Genomic DNA, 15,828 nt, shown 5'->3' with positions numbered 1-15,828 from the left:
CTATGTCAAGATATATGTTTTATGCTTGTTATGACTTGTGTTGAGCAGAGAGACCAAACTGTTCAGGTTTAGGAATGATCGAACAGCGGGAATTTTCAGGTTCGAACCATCGGCTTTTCATTCAAAATCGATGGTTCGAGTTCGCCGCTGTTTTGATCATCCCTATTCAGGTTTGACAACATTCTCCAAACCTGAACTCTCGGCATTTAACTCAAATGTTAAGTGTTCGGGTTCAGAGATTGCTTAACAATTCGGTCTCTCTGCTTAACACTAGTTATATGGGGAAACAGATCACTGATCTCAGGGAGACCAGCCAAAAATAACACTGTCAGCTGTTTTCAGTAATACAGTGAAATCCTAGGTGCATTGCTCCATGGGATATGTAAATATGCAAAAAATCGATCAAGAATCCTGCTCCACACTGATAAGGGGCAACAACCTAAAACGCCTTGGTTTTCCTTGTCATTACATTTTCTTATAGGGCCACTTAATATGGTGGTTTTGGTGGTTTCCGTAGAGGAGCCACCCTTTGGCTGGGACCTTCCCAGATGTCCCAGACTTTATACACATAAGGCACTACTCCAGTGCCAGGGTGGAACAGCCTACTAGATGGAGGGTTATATATCTACCTCTCTGCTTACAGCAAATGTTTTGTATAACCTTTTCAGCATCCAGGTATTTTGACCCTCTCACACATGGTGGAAGGTTATACACTTATATTTTTCTGGTTAAGAATGTATTGTAATTGGTGTTTTGCCCATCTCCATAGTTAGCTTACTCTTTTCTTTTCGGTGGTTGCCCAGGTAGGGTACTTGTGACTTCTACTTAACCTGTATGATGCTGCTTCATATGTCTTGTCCTGGATTGTCTGGGCTATAATGATAAAAGCCATGATGTTCTTTGGTATACTAAGTTCCAATCTAGTGCCATTGCCTTCCTTAAAGAGATGCATTTAAAGATAACCAATTAGCAAGAGTAGTTCTCCTAGATGTTATATGGGAGACAGGCAAAGCTAAGGGCCCTATTTCTTCTTCTCCGCTCCGTCTTTGTCCTGGTCCCGCTCGCAGCATCAACCACGGTCCCAGTCTGTGATTGGCTGAGTGGTCTGACAGCTAAGTCAGGTGGCACCGAAGCTGCTGCTGCGCTGAGGAGAAGCCCTGTTAGCTAATATATGCTGCTTGAATCATTGGTCACCCGCCGTGCACCACTATTCTACGCAGCGATGCATGGTGGGTGACTGATGATTTTAGGTGTGGGCCTAAATAAACGATCAGCCGATGACAGGTTCATCGGCTGATCGTTTTCTCTATTCCATTGAGCGATAATCGGCCGAATCGGGCAAATTCGTCCAATTATCGCTCAGTGGAATAGGCCCCTAAGAGTTCCTGTTGCAGTGACCAAGCTGGCCTGGCTTAGGCCAGAGCCCTTGAAGGGAACTGAAGCTGTTTTTCTTACGAGAGACTGAGACTACTATTATGCAGTGCTAAGCTTTAGGAGTGGGGTAACCGTGAGCTGGGTAAACCCTTGTCTAAGCCTGGGATCCTTCTTAAACATCAGGACAGTCATCTCCTAAATAAAGAGGTACTGATCCCCAGTAAGACAAAGTTTTTTAAGTGCCTAAGTATCTTACTGTCAAAGCTCGTTTATTTGGGGGGATCTTCAGTGGGAGCTCAACCTAGGGACAGAGACCTAGGACTCATAATACCCTTCCTGGTGATCTCAGGGAATTGCCTTTACTTCTGTACTGTACATGCTATTCCCTAATTATTGAAGCACAAAGTCAAAATGTCTTTATAAGGATAGCAAGCCGCAAAGGGTCAATCCTTCAAGAGAGACTAATACCTTTCAGCAGACTTTTATGTTACTTTGAAGGAATAGTTGCATTTTTTTTTTTTTTGGATTTCTGCACTTGGGTTATTTCAATAAAACATATTTACAAACGGATGAAATACACTAAACATGCTGTTTTTCTAATGGTAACAAAAAAAGTAAATACTAAAAATGGTTAGATAATTTAAAAAAAAAAAAAAAATACTAGCACACCAGAATCATGAGATTTTATATAGAAATGAAAAACATTCCTTTAATTTTTTTTTTTAATTTTGTTTTAAGATTTTTAACAAAAGAACAAAACGCCCTACATATAGACGCAAATAATAGCTCTTAAATATATAACATTGAATAGTATGAAAACCCTCTAAAAGCTAAACATATTTTAAGATCAAATTACCTATGTGCATGATTTTTATACAGTTCTATTTGCTGTGATTTATGTACATCTAACACTGTTTATAGAAAAATCCCATTTCCCTCCTATTAGTGGTTATTGGAATTGCTCCCCATACATGCAAGAAACATCTGATAAGAAGCATGCAGAGCTGAGGGAGTCCATCAACCTAATGTAGACTGCCAACTGATGCTCATCTCAGGGCCAATCAATAGAAATTAGCTGTGAAAATTCAACCTAGCTAATATATTTTTCCCCCAAGAACAGATGCTTGAGGCTGCAAGATAGACATTACATTGTCGTTAGTCTTTGTTCAAAACAGTAGGTTTTACCAGATCCAACATCACAGAGAAGACACTAAAACATAACCTTCATTTTATACATATTCTAAAACCTTATTTATATCAATTGAACCAAGAAAGAAACAAACGCCCTGCACGTGTGCTCTGTAAAGCTATGTTCACACGCTGTATAAATAACGGCTGTTGTTTTGAGTACAAATTGCCTCGAAGTCTATGAGCAACGGACGGACATTATTGGCACGATCATTATTTTGATGGCTCCGACATGGAGAGAAAGCAGCTGTTGCACCGCACACCTATGGCTGACATTAATGTCTTTCGGCTACATTTAAAAACCAATGCCAGGATGTTGGTATATAATTTGATCAAACCATATTGCCTCATGTACCACGTGCCGGTCTCCTGGTTCACATGAGTCCTCACACTAACTCCACACTGTGTCGGCCAGCGACTGCCAACTCCGCAAAGCGGGCACAAGCAGGGCAGGGAGAATAGAATGGGCCTGCCACCCCAATGTCAAATTATTAGTGAAATATTCGAATATTCGATATATCTCTCCAATATTCGAAATATTCGATCCCATTAAAGTCTATGGGAACAAGTATTCGTTTATTAAAAAAGATCTATTCGACGACTTGGAGGAAAAAAACGGAAGTAGGGGGATTTGAACGCTTATCGAATATTCGGCAAACTATATAATATAGTTATATAATATTCGATAGATCGAATACCTTACTATTCGATCGAATATCTATTCGATCGAACAGCATTCGCTCATCACTACAAATTATATACCAACATCCTGGCGTTGGTTTTTAAATTTAGCCGAGAGGCTTTAGTGTCAGCCATAGGTGTGAGGTGCAGCGCTCCTTTCTCTCCATGTCGTATTTTACGTTTCTCTTTTTTCTAAGTGTTTGCACTCCTCTTTGTAAGACCCACATGACTGCAATCAGCAGGAAACACCTGTGCACACATGACTAGTACCTCCTATTTTTCCCATTCTACCTGCAGGAGCAATGGTGAGTGTTTTAGACCTTGTTCACACTGGTGTTACTTGGTGACAGCTTTCTCCGCTGGCGGTGCCTGCTGGGTTTTGGGGGGGCCCTTGGGGATTGGTCCTGTAACAGTGGGGTTGCAGGGCCGTTCTATGGCCTCCCTTCTCGGTTTGTGTTCGCTTTGGGGGGTTGGCGGTCGCTGACTGACACGGTGGTGAGTTAGCGTAAGGACTCATGTGAACCAGGGGAACTGCACGTGGTATATGAGGCAATATGGTTTGATCAAATTATATACCAACATCCTGGCGTTGGTTTTTAAATGTAGCTGAGAGGCATTAGTGTCAGCCATAGGTGTGAGGTGCAGCACTACTTTCTCTTCTTGTCCTTATTTTGATGGATGTAGCAAACAGCAGTCATTGTTCTATACATTGTGTACACAACGACCGCTGTTTGCATTGACTTCAATGCAATCATGTCATTAAGAAAAAATGTCCATTGTGTAAATTGAAAACAACAGACGTTCTTTTCATAAAAAGTATGTTGAGTGACCACAGCCTAAGGGCCCTTGCACACTGAGTAAAAAGGCTTAATTAAAGGGGTTATCCAGCACTACAAAAACATGGCCACTTCCCCCCTACTGTTGTATCCAGTTTGGGTGGGGTTTTGAAACTCAGTTCCATTGAAGTACATGGAGCTTAAAGTGACACTGTCACCCACTTTGTGCATTCTGACTTCTCTACACAGGTGTAAAGGGTAAATTTAGCGTTTTTCATACCTTATTTTATATCATACGTCATGGTGCTTGTTCAAGTAAAAAGTGTCCTTTTATCAACTGCAGATTGTATTAAGTGGGCGTGGCATCGCTGCATTAGCCCCACTTAGCCCCGCCCACTTAGCACCGCCCACAAATGCCCATTGGCTCCACTGGCCGAAAGGTCTAGACCCCACCCCTTTTACGTCAACCAACCAATGGGCATTTGTGGGTGGGGATAAGTGGGCGGGGCTAAGTGGGGCTAATGCAGCAATGCCACGCCCACTTAATACAATCTACAGTTGATAAAAGGACACTTTTTACTTGAACAAACACCATGACGTATGATATAAAATAAGGTATGAAAAACGCAAAATTTACCCTTTACACCTGTGTAGAGATGTCAGAATGCACAAAGGGGGTGACAGTGTCACTTTAATTGCAAACCACACCTGAACTGGAGACAACAGTAGGGGGAAAAGTCCGCTGGAAATTCAGCCTGTCCTATTTCTTCAATGGGATTTCTCTTGCGCCTCTCCTCATGGTCATTCTTTGAGCTGTCAGTTTACTAATGCTGTACACCATTTACTGTGCAAGATCAGGAATGTGATAATTTATTAGTTTGGGCGACACCAAATATGTTTATTTATTTTTATTTCTAAAAAGGAAAAAGGGGGATTTGTTATCAATGAAGAAAACTTTTTTTTTTTTTTTACACAGTACTGGGAGCCTTCTATATACACATCACTGATCTCTCATAGAGATCAGTGCTGTGTATAAAATATAGCAGTACAGGAAACAGATCACTGATCTCAGGGAGATCAGCCAAAGATAATGCTGTCTTTATTGTGCCCGAGGGCTAAATACCATACTTGCCCCAAGGTAAAACATAACTTTTAATGAAACTGATTAAAATATACAAATGAGTGGTTGTGTATATACAGTGTTAAACTAAAATAGGTACATGCTGGTACACCTATCATATATATCTACAGTGTATCATTAACACAGTATATTCCCTATAGTTATATATTGCTGGGATAAAGCGTACTGTGTTATATAGTCAGGTAACTCCGCTATATACGATGGCTAGGTAACTGAGTATCTGATGTCTCTTCTATCTTGTAATGATACTACAGAGTATATGGATATAATGACAACTGGACCTCAGTGCCAATACGGTAGTCTCTTATTAAATTAGTCCATTACTGTCATCGGACTAATAGTATTAAGTAACTTTGTTATAGAAACATTTGAGTATATATGATACACTGTATAAGCACTGTAGCGCAAGACTGTTAGCTGTATCGTATATGACTTGCCACAACAGTATAATTGATTAATCTGTATTGGAGGGCACATAGACTCAAAATCAGCGATATGTCTCCGCTGTGGTACTCGCATAAGATATAGTACAGTACGCTGATGCTCTATGTCTGAGTGCTACGGGTTATGCACAACAGTCGTTCCCCGCGATAGTTAGCCTATACAGGCAAGTTATGCCAATGAATGACTGTTGCGGTAATGTCCTATTGTGACTCAATCCCTTGTATATCGGTGTGGACAACACTCTAAGCACTAGCACATAGAGAACTATAAGGCTGGGTTCACACTATGTATATTTGAGGCTGTATTTGTGAGGCTGTATAGCAACCAAAACCAGGAGTGGATTGAAAACACAGAAAGGCTCTGTTCACATAATGTTGTAATTGAGTGGATGGCCATCATTTAATGGCAAATATTTGCTGTTATTTTAAAACAACGGCTGTGGTATTGAAATAATGGCCGTTATTTACTGTTATATGGCGGCCATCCACTCAATTTCAACATTGTGTGAACAGATCCTTTCTGTGTTTTCAATCCACTCCTGGTTTTGGTTGCTATGAGGACCTGACATGAGGACCAAATACAGCCTCAAATATACATAGTGTGAACCCAGCCTAATAGTGTATTTCACAGCCTGACTAATTTCGTCGGCATACTCCGACTTTATCAAAGTTGGCGCTTTATCAAAGTGGCCGCTTTATCAAAGATAACACTGTCGGCTCCTGTTTAAAGCGCACAATACAGTGAAATCCTAGGTGCATTGCTCCCTGGGAAATGCCAATATGCAAAAAAGAGCCTGTGGAGCCTCATTTAGGAGTCTCAAAACACAGGACTAGCCTGATATCCCTCCAGGAAGGAACCAGCCAAGGGGTGGCTTCTGTAGAGAGACCACCATATTACGTGATCTGTTTCTCCTATGGCTCTACTAGGCATTGCTCCCACCTAGCCAGAATCCTACTCCACACTGATGAGGGACAACACCCTGAAACAGCTGTCTGTGGATGGATACCTGGCCTTGGTTTTCCCCTTGTCATTACATTGACTTATAGGGCCACTTAATATAGTGGTTTCCGTACAGGAGCCACCCCCTGCCTAGGCCCTTCCCATAGGGATATGTGGCTAGTCCTGTGTTTCGAGACTCTTAAATGAGGCTCCACTGGCTCTTTTTTGTATATAATATAGCACTGTATTACTCTGGTATGCTGCAGCCAGATCTACAGATTACCGAGATGGGTAAGTTGAACGGATCGCCCCTCCCTGATCGCATCGTGGAGGGTCAATCTGTCTACGAGACCAACATTAATGGGGGGACAGCTGCATCTAAATGGCTAATTAGCGGGCACGGCAATCAGATCGTGCCTGCTTACTGTCATGGCCCTTTTTCCACTCATAGCAGCCGGATCGTGGCGGTTCAGAGGGACCCCTCTCTGACCCCCCCGAACCAGGACATACAGTTACGTCCTGGGTCGTGAAGGGGTTAATTGGAAAACCCCTTTAAAATGTATAAATGTTACATCAAAATTGCCATGATCACGACCCCAGTAGTCACGAGAAACCTATCAGGGATAGTTTCTTTTATTTACTGTTGCAGGAAATTGTGTGCTGCAACCTGAACTGACAAGCAAAATTATAATGGAAAGATTAGCATAGTTTCTGTGTTTTCAACCCACTGCTGGTTCTGGTTGAAACAGGACTGACCAAAAGTTTTTTGTTTTTTTTTAAAGTAGCAAAATAAAATAAACGTTCTTTAAATTCGCTGTGCAAATATTTTTTTTCAGAGTTTGCTGCATATTTTATGGAATAAAACCTCATTTGGTTCTGTAGGTAAAAAAATGTAAGCACTATGGCCTTTTAAACACGTTGAGAAAAAAGTGCAAAAACCAAAATTTGCTCATTCACTATGGGGTTTTTCTGTGTGTAATTGAAAGTTATAACATTTGCCACTAGGTTTCACCATTTCTGCTCCTCTTCCTGTTGGCAATACATGTTTGTCTATGCCAACTGCAGGGTTTGGACAAAATACAGGAAAAAGGGGTGGGACATTCAGAGCTACATACTGTATGTGCTCTCCTGTTCTGTCAATCACAGTGCAATGAGCCAAGCAGCAGACTACTTGTAGAAGTTTAGCTAAGCATGACTGACGGTAATGCTTTCCGTAGTCAGCTTGATGGGTTTTTTAACTGCAATTGTGAAATTCTGTGCAAAAATGGCACTAAGAATTCCAAAATTCTGCAATTCTGCAAAATTCTGCAATTCTACAATGTACAGTACTGACAGCAGCTTCCAGTGTGCCTCATAGAGCTAAAATCAGACTCTCCTTTTCCAGGGTGGGCTGCCCTGCTCTGTGGTGAGTCTGTCCATAATATGGCAGACATGGAGGAGCATGTGACCATGTCCCTCTCCCCAGTGTTCTCCACAGGCATATACAGGCTCAGTCTTGGACCCTGGGGGGCGGGGCATGATCACATGCTCCACCATGTTGGCCATCTTATGGACAAACTCACAATAGAGCAGGGCAGCATAGCCTGAAGGAGGGGAGTCTGATTTTAGCTCTGAGGTACACTGGAAGCTGCTGTCAGTGAAGTGTCCCACCACGGGTGTTGCTAGTAGATACACCCTTCAAAAAAGCCTGTACTCCAAGTGTAAGTGGTGATTGAGTCTTGCCACTAGATGTCGCTTGTATGTATATTGTATAGTTATGTGTTGCACAGCTGTAGTACTTAAGGGGTTCACCAATGAGAGCTCTTTCCTCTTCTCTGCCTATCTCTTTTCTCCTTTCTTCTCTTGCACTCTCTTCTCACCCACTTACAGCAGGTATTACATACCCTGTAGAAGGTAGTCACATGGGGAGAGGAAGTGTTAGTGAGTCTTAGTCACGTTGCTGACAGCAGCATTTCTACACACTATGCAGGGCTAAACACCCTCAGAGAGGACAAGTCAGGGATCACCCCAGCCCATGCCGAGAACAAGTCTAAAGGTGCAGGACAGTATCCTGAAGAAAGAGGAACTGATCCGGATAGAGCAAAGTTGCTAGAAGCCTATGTACTCTATCTTGCAGTGCGGGTGTAACCAGGGAACCTTGGCCACTTTGTTCAACCCAGGTTACAAAGTCTGGGGCTTGTGTCACCCTCTAGGACGGGTCACCCTACACTGGTGGGCAATAGGTGGACGCAAACACCAAAGAGTCAAAACACGGGCACAAGTATTCTATCTACTCAAGTATTCTACTTATTCTAATTCTAAAGTTCCAGCAGAGCAGAGTAATACATTGGGTTGGGACTCTCTCGACGTCCTCCTCTCTACTTCTCTGAACTTACTCAGCACGCAAACAAGCCTGCACGGCTATTCGACCTCTCAAGCTCTTAGCACGTCTTGTTAGTCCAAAGTATTGTACACCACTGTATCAAGTATTCCTGCAGTAAAGAAGAGTGTATTTTTTGTAACAGGACTCAGTGATTCTTATCCAAGCACCTACACAATAATTGCACCTTCCTTCGGTCATCTCCCCTTTCTTTGGGTGGGGGTACCAGTAGTCCGGTTGGGTCACAACTCCACTCCGGACCACCTCACATCCTGGCAGGTTACTGACCACAGGGGAAAGGGTATAGTCAGTCTCATTAAACTAAAAACAGGTGTGCCATCGTACCTGTGTTCCCAATGGCACTGATGACATGACAACATACCACCTGGCTGAGCTGTTCCCTGACCAACCACCACTGTAGTGGAGTCACACTTCACCATCTGGCAAGTGAACGGTCGAGCCTCACACCAGGGCTACACCACATCAGTAATGTAAATACAGTTACTAAAACTATACACTGAATAATTTTACTATAAAGTGGCCAACCCCTTTAAGGCTGGTGTCACATATAATGTTTTTGACTAGTTTGGGCAATTTTTAAAAAATGTTTTTATTGTTCTTAATGTTCTTCTGCACAGCATTTACATATTTTTACCATTTAAAAAATTTGTAGCTGATCTATTGCATACATGGGGCATGCAGAAATGTGCTTGCTATCAAAACAACTCCATTCAGATGAGGGGAATTGATTTATCAGTTGGAGAAATTTGTTCAACAAATCTATCTCTAGTGAACATACCCCAATGCTCTCCCTTCTTTAAAGTGACGTGTAGATGGATTGATCAAACATCCTATACATCATTTTTGTTTGACGAACCATGATATGAATAATAAACGATTGACTGGACAGTATATGTCATTGGATTCTGCATACCGCGCAGCCAAAGATTGACATGGCGGTATGAATCACTTAGAAGTCTAATTTTCTGGGAAAACGTAACAAAGCAAATGATCGCTGCATTCTGGGAAACCATATGACAAACACATTGTGTCAACGATCAGTGACAACCTTTGTCTTTCCATATTGCATCTTAAAAAGGCATGAGCCAAGTAAACAAACCTATAGTGATAGGATCAATGTTGTAAGCAAGCAACTAATGGACCCTGAACTGCGGCCGCTTTTTTGCATGAATATGCCTGACAGACATTGAAGATGTTTTACTCGTGAGCAGGCTGCGGGATTTATAGCCAAGGGGATGTCTAAAGGACACCGCAACCTAATTGCCTCGTAGATGTGAACGTCAGGAACCAGATGCTGAATTATGTCATTAATGAGAACTCTTCCCTCACTTTGCATAGAATGCGTTTTAACAGTGTCAGCATTTCGGTAGGAGTTTAGCCCCCACCTCATCGAAAAACATTTAATCCCTTCCAGTGTAGACCACGACATGATGCTTCGCTGTTACATGATTCCCATAACACAAGCATTATCCTCGGGATATTTTTTATAGGATGAAACATCAAAAAATTAAGATTACATTCTGTGAACATGAAAAAGCCAGGTATGCATCTGTATTTATACCTATCGGCCAAAGCGTTCATATTTTTCTTTTCTAATGGTGTGTAAATTCTCCATGTGCCATCAAAACATCTCTAACCCATGAAGGCATAGACTTGTAAAAGGTGTTTGGTGGTATACAGTACCAAGATGTTAGCAACAGATCATTTAAAGTGTTCCACGTTCACACAACGTATATTTTCATCAAACAACGGCCATTATCTAATGACAGCGGCCGATCGGTTTAATTACTATCGTATCCCGTCCGGAGTGTATACACACTGTGTACACTCTGGCCGGGATTCCATGCGGCCGCACAAAAAAACTGACATGTTAATTTTGTGGGGTCGCTATTCATTGAATAGCGGCAGCACGAAATTGACTGTGGTTTATGCACAACATCCCTGGTGTCTAGTGGGATGGATCTCCCCCCGCGATGCGATCGGGGGGGGGGGGGGGAGATCCGTTCTTCTGACCGGCCCGGGTCTTAGCGCCGCACTGACGCTGATCCCGGCTCGGCAATAGATTGCTATGGCCTGCAGCAGGCCATAGCAATCTATCACCGATATGATGGATCATTGCTGTGTATATACACTGCATTGATCTCTATGAGAGATCAATGCTTTGTATATACAAATCCCCCAGGGGGGCTTCTAGTTTATGTAAAAAAAAAGTAAAAAAAGTGTTTTTATTAATAAAAAATCCCCTCCCCTAATAAAAGTCCATTATTTGCTGAATAAGGCCTCCCCCGAAAGTAAGACCTAGCAAAGTTCTTGTTTGGAAGCATGCTTATCGAACAGGACACCAGTACATGCAGCTGTTATTCTTTGTAGCCCGCCGCTATTGTCCCCGACCTTCACCATCCATTGCAGAGCAGCTGCATTCATGACATGAAGACTGTCACCTGCTGCCAACCCTAATGTTCCCTTCCACGGCCATTACTTGTAAGTGTGCAGGCAAGGCATCAAGAGGCCCATTGCCTGCCCCTATCTCCTTTTTCCCCTACCTCCAAATATAGTGTTGCACACAGTCTGACGTTATCACCTGTCGCCATACTGTACGCTGTCCCTGCTGTGCTGTATAATTGTGCTTTTGTGCGCTCCTCCTGGTGGCCGGAAACCGCCATACCATGCACTCTGTCCCTAATGAGCATGTGAATTCTTCTTCATGGAAAAATAAGACATCCCCTAAAAATAAGACCTAGGGAATCTTTGAGACCAAAAATGAATACAAGACACTGTCTTATTTTCGAGTAAAAACTCAAAATTGGATATGTATGGGTTAACATAATTTTATAAAAGAAATCAAACATGAGATTATACATGAGATGTTTGCATATATTTCTCGACATAGTCATGTAATTACTTTGTAAATCCAGAGATTGCTGTATTATAACTTCTTTGCTTAGAAACCAGATCTAAAAATAACACATAGAAATATATTTACTGTTTTATTGACCAGGCAATAAGCAGAATGCGGGGCTGCGCCGATGGCACGGCATTTATTATGCACTGGATATGCTCTTCGGGAAGGTGACAAGAGGCCTAATGTGTAAATATGTGTAATTCAGCATTTGTAGCGAGCCTTAAAAAAGAAATGTTCCAGTGACTTGTTTGAGCATGACTGTATGAATGAATAAGTGCGCATATATACGTTAGTAAGAAATGATCTGGAGTCTAAGTTAGCAATCTCTCCAACCGCAAGTGCATTTCTATGTTTTAATCAGGCTAATTTTATGCATCATTAATATCTGGCCTGACAGAGGAAAGCGGTGTGCAGCCAGACAGGAGAAGAGACAGAGAGAAGAGAGCAGGGAGAAATGACACACACAAGGCACCAGAGAGAAGACGGATGAGTGGGACTGGGGAGAGATGGGAGATTGGATGTGTGCAGAACATTGTGTTTGTACCATGCTTCAAGTACCTACATTTAAAAAAACCTTATATTTCTTCCTTTTTTTGTATCGAAATGTAATATAAAATGAAGTAATGTGAAAAAATCAGAGGCCGTGCGTTCAATTATTTAATTTCCAGCCAAAACATCTATTATGAGCAGTCAGAAAAAAAGCTGTAAACATAAAATTATCATGAAACTAGACAAAAGCATTATATATAGATAATATAGTATACATATCAGTATTGGATTTCCCTGTTTTTATTTTTACTTGCTTTTTGGTAGCAGCTACAGTCTCTAGAATAGAAGGGTTGTCAAATGTGTAATGGCCATTGTTAGGGTCCATTCACATGAAGCAATAATGATAGAAAGCCTCAACAGTAGCTTTTTACACAAACCATGTCAAAAACTGGCAATACAGCGGCCGTTCTGTGACACGGACATGTCACAGAACGGCAGCTGTCTGTGATGTTCACTCCGGCCAGTACTGCAGTACTGGACGGGTGAACATCACTTCTTTTTAATTGGAATACGGGCACATTCGGGTGTGCCCGAGCTCCAATTAGCCGTAGCAGACAAAGTACAGCATGGCTGGAGCTGTATTTTACATTGTTTGCACAGTCCATCTCCGAACCCAATCAGTGGCTATGGCTTTGTCCCGTCTCGGCCAGTGATTGGCTGGATGGCCTGTCACTTCAGAGAAAGGATCAGAAGTCCCTGAGGCTGTTGTGGTGAGCAGGCAACACAAGAACAAGACTGGAAGACACCAGAGGAGCCTGGACAGGTAAGTACATTAAGCCCTAATATTCAAACAATTACTCAAAGTCCAGAGAGGAAACCAGGAAGTAATCAGGCCCGGGGGGTGAAGAAGAGTATATGCATGTAGGTAATTAAAAAAAAAAAAACAGCACAGTTGTACTCCATTATATATACGTATGTGGTATGCATCTCATTCTACCAACTTTGTTATCTATTTCTTTTAATGGGAAAACCCCATTAAGGGGGTTATTTATTTCATGTATTAAATGTATAGCAAGATAATCACTCCAAACACTGCCTTTGTGCATTTTGGGACTCCCTGGGGTTTTTCCATATGGCACATCAATGGTTTGCCTTAGATAGCCCCCCCCTTTAGTTTTTCTGTCAGAGCTAGAGATTAAAGCCCTAGGAAATTAGCACATTAAAGAATAAACCTAGTGGGTGCAAGCGGATATATGAACCCTGGTAGAAAGTTCACTATACAGGTAGAAGGATACGACCAAAGCACAGCGTTTATTCAATCAAAATTCCCAAAAGTGGCGATGTTTCATCAGCTCATAATGGCTGCATAAGGCAGATGAAACATCACCACTCTTAGCAACATTTTAATGTAATACCACCACCCGCTTTTACCATGTCATGTTGTGCTGCTATGTTATCTATAAATAATGGAGAGCTCTTGTACAACACACTCTCATTGGCACCAGGACTACTACAGTCACGGTTCGAGTGGCTTTGTTGAAAATATCTAATGCTGACCAGACAGGGAATCTGTCTGTAGGTTTTTGCCGCCTTAAATGAGGGCAGCATAAACTAATGAAAGAAATGCTATACAGCTCAGTGTATTACTTATATCATTCTGTTCAGCCGTTCTCCTAATATGCAGGAGAATAGGATTCTTGCCACACCTCTTGCCCCCACCCTCTAGCTGCTGATTGACAGTTTACTGCCTATGCACAGCATGGGTAGATAACTGCCAATCAGCAGCTGGTAGGCGGAGTTCTCTGCTTCTAATGAATATTGAGGACTACTGGTCTCATGAATATAATGAAGAGGACTACTTATTGTCCATGTTATTCAGGAGGATATCTCTGGATCAGCTGAACAGAACAATGTAAGTGATACATCATTCTGTTCAGCTTCTCTATCTCTAGTTTATGCTACTCTCTGATACTGACAGAGTCTCTTTAAGGACTTGGTCCAGATGGCTGACCTAATGTCGTGAGCACACATCTTCCCTATCCTACAGGATTCAACCAGATTTAGCAATTTTCTCTTTATAATGCCGATCCTGGATATACTGTATGGACTTTCTACAAGGAATCTTTGGGTGGTCTCTCTGGGGTGACCTACAGTATATCTGCAACAGCAGCAGTGATCAGAAGAGATGGGGGGGCATTGCCACATGTTAGGGGCTTACTAACCTATTGTATGATTTTCTTTGTGTTTACAGACTTTTTCACTGTCAGATGTAGTAATCTGGTATATCGATCTTTATTCTTGAATTTTGGATGCAGTCTAACATGTTCATATTCTCAAGGGTCTTGAGAGGACCGTTATGTGTACAAAACGCATATTGTTCATCATATTATAAAAAGACTGAAAACAAATCTCCAAAAAAGAATGGAAACTGCACTGCAGATAAAAGGGTGGAAACATAAAATGCTGGAAAATGTAGAACTATATTTAGTAGCTGAGGCTTCTGTGTAATTTACTGATAAATATATGTTTTCTGATGTTGAATAACATAATAGAAACACATAGTATTTTTTCCTTTATTTATAATCATATACTTTTTATATATAATATATGCAAGTGTTTTAATAGGCTCTCTTTGTACACTTGTTCATAAGAGCATCTACGAATATAATGCATAAGGATCATTCCTGTTTTTAAAGTCATGTCTTAACCCCTTATGGACCGGGCTAATTTTCGTTTTTGCGTTTTCGTTTTTTCCTCCTTAATAAGGCCATAGCAGTTGGATTTTTACACCTATGGACCCACATGAGCCCTTATTTATTGCGTCACTAATTGTACTTTGCAATCACAGGCTGAATTTTTGCATAAAATATGCTGCAAAACCAGAAAAAAATTATATGCACAGTGAAATAAAAAAAAAACTGAATTCTTTTTCTTTGGGAGGGCTTTGTTTTTACGCCGTTTGTGCTATGGAAAAACTGACTTGTTATATATGTTCCTCAAAAAAACGATATGCAACTTGTATAACTTTTATATTAATTGGCTCGTAAAAAATTAAAACCTTTTACAGAAAATAAACGTTCCTTAAAATCACTCTATTCCCAGGCTTATAGCGCTCTTATCCTTTGGTCTATTGGGCTCTCTGATGTGTCATTTTTTGCGCCATGATGTGTTGTTTCTATCGGTACCTTGAGTGCGCATATGCGACTTTTTGATCGCTTTTTATTACAATTTTTCTGAATTTGATGCGACCAAAAATGCGCAATCTTGCATTTTGGAATTTTTTTGCGCTTACACCGTTTACCGTGAGGGATCATGAATTAAATAAATAATATTTCGTGCGATTACCAAACATGTTTGTTTATTTATTTTTATTTATAACATGGGAAAAGGGGGGTGATTTGGACTTTTATTAATAAAAACACTTTATTCTTTTTTCTCATACAGTAATTAGAAGACCCCTGGGGGACTCCTATATACACAGCACTGACCTCCTATTGAGATCAATGCTGTGCAT

The sequence above is a fragment of the Dendropsophus ebraccatus genome, chromosome 5, assembly GCF_027789765.1.
Source record: "Dendropsophus ebraccatus isolate aDenEbr1 chromosome 5, aDenEbr1.pat, whole genome shotgun sequence".
In the NCBI taxonomy this organism is placed as follows: Eukaryota; Metazoa; Chordata; class Amphibia; order Anura; family Hylidae; genus Dendropsophus; species Dendropsophus ebraccatus.
The sequence above is the reverse complement of the archived record's forward strand: the minus strand, read 5'-3'. Positions refer to the sequence as shown.